The sequence below is a fragment of the Monodon monoceros genome, unplaced genomic scaffold (genome assembly GCF_005190385.1).
Source record: "Monodon monoceros isolate NGI ecotype Baffin Bay Population unplaced genomic scaffold, NGI_Narwhal_1 Super_Scaffold_13, whole genome shotgun sequence".
NCBI lineage: Eukaryota > Metazoa > Chordata > Mammalia > Artiodactyla > Monodontidae > Monodon > Monodon monoceros.
In genome coordinates, this window is record NW_021703769.1 from 69,869,567 (window position 1) to 69,881,719 (window position 12,153).

Genomic DNA, 12,153 nt, shown 5'->3' on the forward strand with positions numbered 1-12,153 from the left:
GCCAAGCCCCCTACCCATAGCATAGAGATACTCAGCAGCTTGCTTGCATAAGTTGTATTTTTATATCCTTTAATCAAGGCATAATTACTGTGAAATGCAAAGGTCTTACGTGGCCAGCTTAATGAGTTTTGACAAATGTATACACCGGTGTAACCCACACCTCAAGCAAGATATTACCATGTGAGGTAACATTCAGGCTTTCATCATGCCCCAGTCAACACCCAACACACACACAGAGGCAACTACTATTCTATCAGCTCTTTAACTCTCTTAAATATGAGCAGATAACCAGGGACCATCAACATTTGTGAAAAACCTCTAATATGAGAGGCAGAGCAAAAACAAACAGAAAAACAGAATTTAGAGGAAACAGAATATGCAGGGAAAAGAAAACTTAAAAGCAAAGCTATAATTACTATATTCAGAGATTTAGGAAAATATATTGCAACTATGAAACAAAAACTAGATGCTATTTTGAAAGGGAAAAAGCCTCTGAGGATGAACAAAACAAAACAAAAAAGTTCTTAAAAATTAAGAATATCATAGCAGTGGGAGTTTGGAGTTAGCAGATGCAAACTAGTATACATAGAATGGATAAAAAACAGGTCCTACTATATAACACAGGGAACTATGTTCAATATCCTGTGATAAACCATAATGGAAAAGAATATGAAAAAGAATGTGTGTGTGTGTGTGTGTGTATATATATACATGCTGAATCACTTTGCTATACAGCAGAAATTAACACAACATTGTAAATCAGCTATACTTCAATTAAAAAAAATATCATAGCAGAAATGGAAAATTTATTTAATAAAGTTAGGGGTCAGCAAACTACAGCCTTCGTGCCAAATCCAGCCTGTCACCTGCTTTTTAAAAAAAAAAAAAAAATTATTTATTTATTTATTTATTTTTGGCTGTGTCAGGTCTTAGTTGCAGCCTGCAGGATGTTTTGTTGCAGCGTATGGGTTCTTCGCTTCATTGCAGCCTGTGCGCTTCTCTCTAGTTGTGGTGCACGGGCTCCAGAGCACGCAAGCTCAGTAGTTGCGGCCCGTGGGCTTAGTTACCCCTCAGCATATGGGATATTAGTTCCCCGACCAAGGATCGAACCCGTGTCCCCTGCATTGGAAGGCAGATTCTTAACCACTGGACCACCAGGAAAGTCTCCTGTCACCTGTTTTTTAAATAAAGTTTTATTTGAACACAGCTACACCATTTGTTTATGTACTGCCTATGGCTGCTTTCACATTGGTGGAGTCAAGTAGTTGTTACAGAGACCCTAAGGCCCATAAAGCCTCAAATATTTACCATTGAGCCCTTTATAGGAAAAGTTTCCTGACCCCTGGAGTTAAAAGATAAAGTTGAGGAAATTTTCCAAAAAGTAAAGCAGAAAGGTAATGATACGTATCTGTTTGGATCCTCCAGTAAACAGATGGTGAGCTGAGTTAGCAGTGTAAGAAGTCCTGGGGGGCTAATGCCTGTGAAAAATAAAGGAGGAGGAATCAGGATTGGGCAGGAAGAGTCTTCAGACTGTGACGTAGATCTGACATCTGTGAAATGAAGGAGGAAAGGAAATAAATCTGGGAAGAGAGAGCCTGACTTTGGTGTAGATCAAAGTCTTGACCAACCCAGTGGGGGCTGCAGAGCAAAGACTGTCCATTGGAGGAGCCCCACACTGGGCAGAAAGGGCCAGGTCCTGGTGTCCCCGCTGTGCTCAGTCATTGGCTGGGCTGCCCAAGAAGACCTTGGTCTTGACTCAAAGGCTGTGGTAGGTCTCAAAGGCACTGTAGTTGGAGGCTGTCAACCAACTGCACTCTTCACAGCTGAGTAACAAGTTCTTTCTTGATGGGAGAACCCAGTGGGGCACCTGCATGGCTGCCACACATGGAAAATAGGAAAGAAAGAGTAAGAAAGAGGACTAGTGCAAGAATCTGACACCTTAACAAAGGAGTTCCAGAAAGAGAAGACAGAAAACAGAGAAGAGGAAATAAGTCAATGAACTATTTCAAATATTTCTCAGAATGGAAGGACCTGAGTTTTCAGATCAAAAGGGCTCACTGAGGACTTCCCTGGTGGTGCAGTGGTTAAGAATCCGCCTGCCAATGCAGGGGACACGGGTTCAAGCCCTGGTCTGGGAAGATCCCACATGCGGCGGAGCAAAAAAAACCCATGTGTCACAACTACTGAGCCTGTACTCTAGAGCCTGCAAGCCACAACTACTGAAGCCCATGCACCTAGAGCCCGTGCTCCGCAACAAGAGAAGCCACCGCAATGAGAAGCCCGTGCACCACAACAAAGAGTAGCCCCCGCTCGCTGCAACTAGAGAAAGCCTGTGCACAGCAACAAAGACCCAACGCAGCCAAAAATAAATAAATAAATAAACAAATTTATAAAAAAAAAAAAAGGCCCACTGAGTGTCCAAAAAATGGATAAAGTTCGACCCACACCACAGCCAGTCACTATTAAATTTCAGAACGCAGAGACAAGAAGAACATTCTACCATATTCTACTAAGGATCAAGAATCATAATGGCATCAGATTTCTCAACAGCAATCCTGGAAACCAGAAGACAAGGAAGCTATTTTCAAAAGTATAAAAGAATTATATTCGGTCTAGAATTTGATACTTAGCCAAACCATTAATAAAGTACAAAAAAGATCTTTTTAGATTTACTAAGGCTCAAAAATTTACCTCCCACGCACCCTTTCTTAAGAAAGCTACTGGAGGATGTGTTCCTAAAACAAGGAAGTAAACCAAGAAAGAGTAAACCTGGGATGCAGGAAACAAGGGAGCCAACATAAGAGAGAGTTGAAGGGCATCTGCCAGATGTTGGTGAAGGGAGATCCCAGGGCAGCTTCTCTGAGGAGCAGGCCTGGAGGGCAGGCAGTTCACATTGGAAAAGTCAGAAGGTTCTAGAAAAGGTTTCTTCAAGGAGATGAAACTGATAGGATGCCCAATATACTTAAACTTTTGAAAGATTTACACAAAAAGAGAGAGTGTGGGTTGAATTAGACATAAACAGATAGAAAAACAGGCCCTACCCCCCCAAAAAAGTTATTAAATCCAAGAAAAACAACTTTTGTGCAGAAAAGGGAAATTAAAAAATTTAAACTTCTGCTCTAACACACTGTTAAGAGAATGAGAAGATAAGCCATAGAATGGGAGAAAAACATTTGCAAAAGACATCTGATCTGATATAGAAATGTTTAACTGATAAAAGACTGTTATCCAAAGTATACAAAGAACTGGTGAAACTCAACAATAAGAAAATGAACAACCCAATTAAAGAATGGGCAAAAGATCTGAACAGCCACTTCACCAAAGATGATCTGCAGATGGCAAATAAGCATATAGAAGATGCTCCACATCATATGTCATCCGGAAACAGCAAACTAAAACAACAGTGAGGGGCTTCCCTGGTGGTGCAGTGGTTGAGAGTCCTCCTGCCGATGCAGGGGACACGGGTTTGTGCCCCGGTCCAGGAGGATCCCACATGCCGCGGAGCGGCTAGGCCCGTGAGCCGTGGCCTCTGAGCCTGCGCATCCAGAGCCTGTGCTCCGCAACGGGAGAGGCCACAGCAGTGAGAGGCCTGCGTACCGCAAAAAAGAAAAGAAAAAAAAAAAAAAGATGCACCAAACCTGATAGAAAAGAATCCCAGAAGATTGCCATGGCAACAGCAATAGGATTTGCTATAATGGGATTCATTGGCTTTTTTGTGAAATTGATCCATATTCCTATTAATAACATCATTGTTGGTGGCTGAGTACCTTTTTAGAAAAGTGTTTTTCCATCTTGGGGATTGGTGAACAAATGAGGATTTGAGACGCTCATGGAGTGAAAATTTCCCTATATGTTTTGTGTTTTTCTTTCATTTTTTTTCTTCCAAGATGTTTTCTATTTGTAAATTAAAATAATTAAAAAAAAAAAAATCCGCCTGCCAATGCAGGGACATAGGTTCGATCCCTGTGCCGGGAAGATCCCACATGCCATGAAGCAACTAAGCCCGTGCGCCACAACTACTGAGCCCACGCGCCTAGAGCCCGTGCTCCACAACAAGAGAAGCCACCGCAATGAGAAGCCCGCGCGTTGCAATGCAGAGTAGTCCCTGCTGGCTGCAACTAGAGAAAGCCCGCACACAGCAGCGAAGACCCAACACAGCCAAACATAAATAAATAAAATAAATAAATTTATTAACAACAACAAAAAAGGAAATGGATGGAGATGTGTGGTGGAGGAGACACCAGAGCCCGCGAGCTGGGGGGACAATCCTGGAGAAAGGAGGAGGGGGAAGGGAGGGGGGGATGTCCTGAAGAATCCAGGGCCCAAGGGAGGGGTTGGCCTCAGAAGGAGAAGGGCCACCCCCCACTGAAGCCTTTGGAAGAAGTGAGGAGCTCGGAGCTCGGTGGGTTTGTGCTTTGATGGTGGGAGCCAATACAACTGCATCTGGTCCATCTGTTTTCTCAATGAAGTGGCAGCCACGGTTTGAGGAGCGAGGAGAAGGTGGGAAGACCTTGCCATTCAGAGTGGGGTGCATGGACCAGCAGCAACAGCACCCCCTGGGGGCTGGTTAGATGTGCAGAATCTCAGGCCTCACCAAGATCCCTAGGAGATGCACAAGCAAATTAAAGTTTGAGAATCACTGCTCAGAGAGAGTGGGGAAAAGCAACTGACAGGCATACTTGGGTTGTAGGGCGGCAGCAGTGAGTGCCCCTTTGAGCCCATGAAGGGAAACTCCCAGCCAGGTGTGGGACCCTCAGACCAGTGCTAGCTTGTGCAGTTGCAGGCAGAGAGCAGGTGATAGCTGGCATTTTTCCAGACAGGTACTTCAACAGGAAAGTTGGGCCCAGCAGTGGGGAGTGGTTTCCAGGGAGCGGCCATGGTGAGGGTGTGCGGAGCCCAAACAGGGCACAGTGGACAGTCGTGGCAGAAGGAGACTGATGGGCAGTGAGAAAGTGATGGGGACAGTGGGCTGGTGGCCTCGATGAGATCAAAGAGCTGTTGTTTCTGGGCGCCAGATGAAGACGATGGAAGGGGGAAACAGAGGGAGATGATCAAAACAGATCTCAGAGTGGGTGGGGTTGGGATAATTACAAGGCTTGGGTGTGAGCCCCAGAGGCTGAAGGGAGCAGAGAGGGTTAAGGTGACAGAAAAGGCCAGAGAACGGAGAGGCATGCTGCAGACTGCCTGACATCTCCTCGGTCCTCCCCTCTAATGATGGTGGTGTGGCCTGCACATCAGGACTTTTGAAAGTTCCCCAGTAGATTATAATGTGCAGCAGAGTTTGAGAACCACGGGTGTGGTCAAGGAGACCCAGGCTCTGACAGAAAGAAAGAGACACAGAGGAGCAACCAGAAAGTTCCTTGGGGCTTGCATTGCAAGTGGAGCCTGACCAGGGAAAGGGGCAGTTGGGTAGGGGCCGCATGCCCTGGGTTGTAGATGAGGAGATGGAGGTGTCGTGGTCTTCCCCTGGAGAACCAGATAGTACATATGTGTGTGCGCGCGCGTGCATGTGTGTGAGACAGAGACCGAGAGATCGGACCGAGCAAGGCCAGCGCCCCGTTAGCCCGTCTTCTGTCCTGCACTGTTGCAGACCGGCCGCTAGAGGGAGCGCCGCGCCCGCACATTGCGGGACGGCCCAGCAGGTTCCAGTGGTGAGGCTTCGGCCTCTTTTTCGGACAGTTTCTGTGTTCAAAGTTCAGATTCTGCAGCCACGTACCCCTGGGTTTCACTCCAGGTCCCACTACTTCCAGGCTCTGTGATCTTGGCCAGTTACGCGACCACTCTGTGACCCAGTTTCGTCCGCGGTACAGTGGGCACAGCGTTAGTTCTAAGCTGAGATGGTTCAAAGGATGAATGAGGTCACGCGGGTGAAGCGCTGAGCCACACTGGGGAATGGCTAACACTTCCTGACAGTGGAGAAGGGTTTGCCCCCGCCTCTGTATCTCTCTGCTTCTCCTGCAGCCCCTCAGCCCTGCCCAGCCCAGATCCAGGGTGAGAAACGGAGTGGGAGGAAGCAGAGACTGGGTTGGGGGTGGCCTCTAGGCCAGGGACATGCCTGGGCTCCTCCCTTTCCTGCTCAGTCTTGCTGATTCTTTTGTTTTGCAGCAAACCTCACCCTGTGGCTCCTTCCTGGCCACGCTCTCTCCTTCTTACCCCAGACCTTCCCCTGCTCCTCCAGGTGCCCAGGGAACCAGCAGCTGCCCTTGCCTGGCAACCACATCATCCCTGGACCCACGGGATGCCTGGTGCCCAAGGGCTCAGCATGGGTGCTCCATCCCAGCCATTCTCCTCACTGCCCCCGCTCCTTCCTGGCTCCTGCCCAAACCAACCAAGAGCTGACCTATGAGGCCACACCCCAGGGGATGTCTGCATTTCCAGGTTTGCCGAGACTTTGCAGTGGGTAAAAGGCCCACAGGAGCAGCCCCTCTGTCCTATCCTTGGTCCCACAGAGGGGTATAGCCTGCCTGACTTTTTAAAAATGATTTGCCAATGTTTTAAAAATCAGGGCATTACACCTTAAGATGCAGATTTCCAACTTCTCCTGAAAAATTGGAAGCTCTGCAAACCTGAGTTCACATTCCCACATGACAGCAGTGGGGCCACAGGGGAGGGGAGGCCACCACTCAGGTGGGCCAGGGCTCTCCGGCTCACCACGGTCCCCACCCAGGCCGTGCACCCCATTCACAGTCCCTCCCTGGCTCCTGTGAGCATCTCAGTCTGCGACCCCAAGAAGGGGGAACTGTGCCTAAGAGGGTTCATGTAACGTGTCATTGTTGTAGCCACTGGCCCAAGGCAGGCAGAAATGCAGAGGCAGAGGGGTGGGGGCCCCGGAAATGAGAGCAGACCCTCAGGGGCAAGGAATCTTGGGGGGCAGAGAGCTGCTTAGTGTCCTCAGCTGTTCGTGGAATTTCATGGTCCAGGGGCCAAGGGCACTCTACACACACACACACACACACACACACACACACACACAGCCCGTCCCATTGGCCAATCGGCCAGCAGATCCTGCCACTTCTCACCACCTCTGTTCCTACTGCCTGGTCTGTTGCTATCTTCTCTTGCCTGGCTGGGTACAGGAGCCTCCTCACTTCCATTCCCCCACAGTCTGTCTTCCCCACAGCAGCCAAAGGGAGCCTGTTAAAACCTACAACCCGCCTCCTGCCTCCTCTGCTCAAAACCCTCCAAGGACTCCCACCCCGCTCAGGGTCAAAGGCAAAGGCTTACAGTGGTCCTGAACAAACTCTCCCCGTCACCTCTCGTCTCCTCCCTTGCTCCATCAGCCTCCTCGTTGTTCCTGAGCATCCCAAGCACACACTCTGGCCTCAGGGCCTTTGCACTGGCTGTTTCCTCTGCCCGGCCCACTGTACCTGCCCGCCTGCCTCCACATCTGCATGGCTCCCTCCCTCCTTCACCTCCTTCAAGTTTCTGCTCAAATGTAACCGTCTCTGTGAGGACCTTCCTGTATGCCCTGTCCCCTCCCTGCTTTACTTCTTCCCTCCCACTAATCCCTTGAAGCATAATCGTTTACTCGTGTACCCTGTTTTTTGTCTTCTCCCCTCACTACAATGGACAAGGGCAGGGATTTTTCTAGGTTTTGTTCATTGCAAATGGTGCTTGGCAGGAAGGAGGCATGCAATAATATTGGGTTGGCCAAAAATGTCATTTGGGTTTTCATAACATCTTAGGGAAGAACCCAAACGAACTTTTTGGCCAACCCAATATTTTGCAAGTGAATGAATGAATGAACAAATATGTGAAGTGAGGGGCAGTAACGGTACCAAGTAAGCAGAGTGTCTGTGAGGACTCAGTCAGTGTGCATCATTCAGGGCCCCAAACTTGGGCTATAGTGCTCTGTGGTTGGCATCTTGCATTTTTTTTCATTTTTTGGCTGCGCTGCGTGGCTTGTGGGATCTTAGTTCCTCAACCAGGGATCAAACCCTCACCCTCAGCAGTGAAAACACAGCGTCCTAACCACTGGACTGCCAGGGACTTCCCAGCATCTTGCAATTCTTAATCATTTCATCTTTGAAGTGTAATGAAGTCTGGTTAACAATGGCGCATGCACTGTGAATTCCACCTCCCTTCCCACATCCCCTGGGTGTGTCTTGGCCACCCACTCCTTGCCCCCAGCCAGTCAAGGCTGCTATCCTTCGTCTGGCAGCGGCCTGGGTGCAGGAGGGTTCTGTGTCAGGTGTGCATCAAGGTGGCCCCAGGCACCCATGAGGGCCTGCACTGGCCCCAGGAGTATCCCTGTGCCCAAGGCAGCATGACATTAATGGCAGGCGGAGAGAGAGGCTTGGGTAGGAAGGAAGAGCTTCTCTTCTGCTTTCTGAACAAGAAGCCCCACATTCTGTAGCTGGCCCTGGTGTCAAGGACACACACCTCACACGTGGTACCTGCTCCAGCCACGGGTGCTGTTGTTGTTACTCAAGACCCCATGATTAGAGGGAAACAGAGCCCAGCGGGGGAAAGCCCCCAGGCTCCTGGGCCAGCTGCTGGCCTCCCAGGGGACCGGCTTGGAAGCGAACATTCCCCTGCCACCCACCACCTGCCTCGCATCCGCTCTGCGAGCGGTGGGCTGAGGATGTGCCAGGGCACACCCCTCCCTCCTGGCCGCAGTTGCCACATCTGTGAGCTGGGACTGAGAGCCCTGCAGGTTTCCCTCTGGCAACGACAGCGAGTGCTTTGCCAACTTAAACCTGGGGGAATGTGAGGGTGGTGGTCACGGTTCCCAGCCCGTCACAGGGATTGTCGTGGCTGCTTTGCGGGGTCCCTGGGTCAGGGCTCATTTTCTGCCTCCATCCCCCAAAAGTTCAAAGGGTGATATAGCTTTAAGCCCTGAGTGGTGGGTGACAGGCAATCAGGTCTCCATGGTGACTTCAACCCAAGCATCCCAGAGCATATGTGGCCTTGGTGAGGGCACCACACCCTGATGGTAACTTCAGGCCAGACCCTGGGGGTGGCTGCTGACCCCGATGGTCTCAATAGTGGCCTCAGAGCCCCACGGTGGCTGCAGACCTGGTGACAGTGGCGAGGTGCCAGGCACTTTATCCCCCCTCCCTCTGTCCTGCCTAAGCCTCCATCTCTCCTCCCGAGCCACTAGGATTTGAGCCATTCTCCAGGATCCACTTAATTAGCTGAGCTCACTAACTCCCACAGGCTTCTCCTCCCCACCTAATTAACTAACTTAATTAGGGCTTGCAGGCCCGGTTCCACCTGGCCCCCTCTGACTGCACCCTGCCCACGTCCTCCAGGCCCCTGGCTCAGCCAGGCCTCCACCGGGCTGCGAACGGATGGGGGTGGCGCTCGGTCCCTCCAGCGCCCAGGCCTCCACCCTGTGTCCCTCCCTCCAGTCCGGGGTCCCAGCGCAGAGCCCCTCCCGGGCAGAAGCTCATGGACAAAGGAGTGGAAACCGAGAGAGGGAGGTGGGTAGGGAGAGGGATGGAACTGAGATAGCGGGAGCAGGTGAGAGGAGGCGAGGTTGCTGGGGCTGGATGGGCTGGGCACCGGAGTAGTCCGGGGCCTGGTCTCCGGAGCCTGCCTGGGTTCAGGCCCAGCCAGTGTGTCCACCTCGGCAGCTTCTCACCTCCATGTCTCAGGTACAAAATGAGAGCACGCCCACACAGTAAAGTTGTTGTGAAATTTAAACGAGTTCACCTGTGTCAAATGCTTAAAATCTGGCACCAATCTGTGTTCGTCAAATAAGCGGGTGGTGTGGGCAAAGGCTCCCTGCGGAGGAGGGGCTGGAGGAGGGGAGGCGAGGGTGCTGCCCGTAGGTGTCAGGGAGACAACCCCCACCCCCACCCAGGCCAGCAGTAGAGTGGGCCTGGGAACTGCAACCAGAGGCTGCCAACTGGGAGGGACCCTTGACCTGGGAGAGGTTAAAGGGACAAGTAGCAAGAAGGGCACAGGACAGAGCGTCCTGTTCCTACTCCAGCGGGTGGGAGAGGCTGGCCTTGCTCGTGCAGGACCCCCATGCTCTGTGCCCTAGTTTCTCCATCTGGGGGAAGGTCTAGCCTTGTGGAAGCACCTGGCACATCCTAGTTGCCTCATAAATGTCTAGAGCCTCATACCTGAGTAGCGAGGTGACCTGAAAAGGTGTTCAACGGCCTTCACCTCCCCTGGGACCAAAGTAAAGAAAGTGGGCTGCACCAGAAGCAGGCAGGATGCAGGTTAGACAGGAGGTGGGGCTTCCAGGTTGAGGAGTACAAGATCCCAAATGCGGGAAGGAGAAAAGTTGTGTCTGAGCTGCTGAGCGGGCTCTAGGGGAGAGATGGCCGATCAGCAAGGAGCAGGAAGGAGTGAGAGGGGGCCTGGAACTACTTAGCTCACAATTTGACGTTTACTGGTGTGATTGGTATAGGGTCTCCCGCACTAGACTGGAGGCTCCTGAAGGCAAGGATTGTCTGTTTAGCCCACCCTTTTATCCTGGTGCCCTTACACAGCAGGTGCCAGTGAATAAATGTGAATGCGTGAATGCACGCCTGCGTGCCTTGGCCAGGACCACAGAGGTTCCTGATGCTTAGAGGGAAAGGGGCCCCACGTGGCAGCCCAGGCATCCACCCTACCTGCTCAGCTATGATCCCCCCAGCTCTTCACGTGGCCCCAAGAACAACCAGCCTAAGGCGGCAGGAGCTGGGCTCCAAGGATTCCAAACTCCTGCCCCTGGACACACTGAGCTCCCTCTGAGAATCTCTTCAGACAACCTGGGATGCGGAGGAAATAGTGATTATGGGGGACAGAGGGGAGAACCTTTCATTTACTCCTGCATCCTTAAACACTTTAGAAACCCCCATTTACACATAGTGCAAAGAGCTTGGGGTTGTAAGTGACAGAGACCCAATTCAAACTGACGTAAGCACAAAAGGGATTTTTGGGTTACACGACTGAAAAGTCCAGGGTCTTCAGGTATGGCTAGATCCAGGGGCTCAAATGATGACACTGGGATTCTGATGCTCTCCATCTCTTGGCTCTGCTCTCTGCTAGGTCAGCTTCTTCCTCTGGGAGGTTCTCCCTCGTGGGAGCAATTCCAGGCTTATATCCCACCCTCTTCCGGGGCAATGGAAAGAGAGTTCTATTGTATCAGCCTGGCATGGGGCACAGACACGTCTCAGAAACAATCAGTGTGGCCAGGGGACTGGTATATGCTCATTGGCGGGAGCTGGGTCACAAGCCCACCCCTAGAGCTGAACAGGTGAGCCCCACTTTCAGAAGCCCTAATGAGTAGGGAAGGGTACGTCAAGGAATGTGAGTGCCCAAAGGAAAACTGCGGTTCTGTTGCTAAAAATGGGGGACAGATGATGCTGTGTAACAGAATTCCACTCTACTTGGAATAGATGGGCGTCAAGCCACCCCCAGGGCCCTGTTCGAAGGGCTGGTTATTTGTGGCAGGCACTGTCCGTTCCCCGCCTGGATCTCCCTGGGCCCCTTCCCAACTTCTATTTGCCAGTATCCTGGCCCCTCTTCCTGAGGGCCTTCCCTGTTCCAGCCTGCTCTGCCCACATCCACAGGGGCCTGCACCCCTGCCCAGCAGCTCTCACCAGTGACCGACAGGAGCTGGGGTATCATACATGTTTAGTGTATGGCCGTGCATGTTCTACACTGTCTCTGAGAGTGCTCCCGTGTGTTCACCTCCAGTTGCCTGCAGTGGTGATTTGTCACTGCCTTCCTGTCTCTTTTCTCTACCCCCCTACCTGGGATCACCTGCCAAAAAAACCCCACAGGATATCGAATCCCTCTCTCAGGGTCTGTTTCTGGGAAACCCAAACTAGGACATCATTAAAGCCAGCCCTCCAGGGATGTGTACAAGACAGCACTTTCTTCCTTTCAAATGTCTATTACATTCCTGGGGCTGGCTTTGGTGACCCATCCCTGAGGAAGGAACAGAGACTGACAAGGCTCTGAGTAGCCTCTGTTCTGAAGATGCTCCCAGGTCCCCTGCAGTAAGCATGGTGGGGGAGGGGCAAAGACCTATCAGATCCTCACTCCACTATGTCCCAGAGAAACAGCCACATCCATCCCTAAGGAACACAGGCGTTCAGATCCGCCATGAGCAGTAGGTACAGGTGGCAGGGGGCCAGGGAGCCAAATGTACTACTCATTCCCGTGCTCCTCAGAGAGCGAGAGATGAGATCATTTCAGATGGTTCTTAGA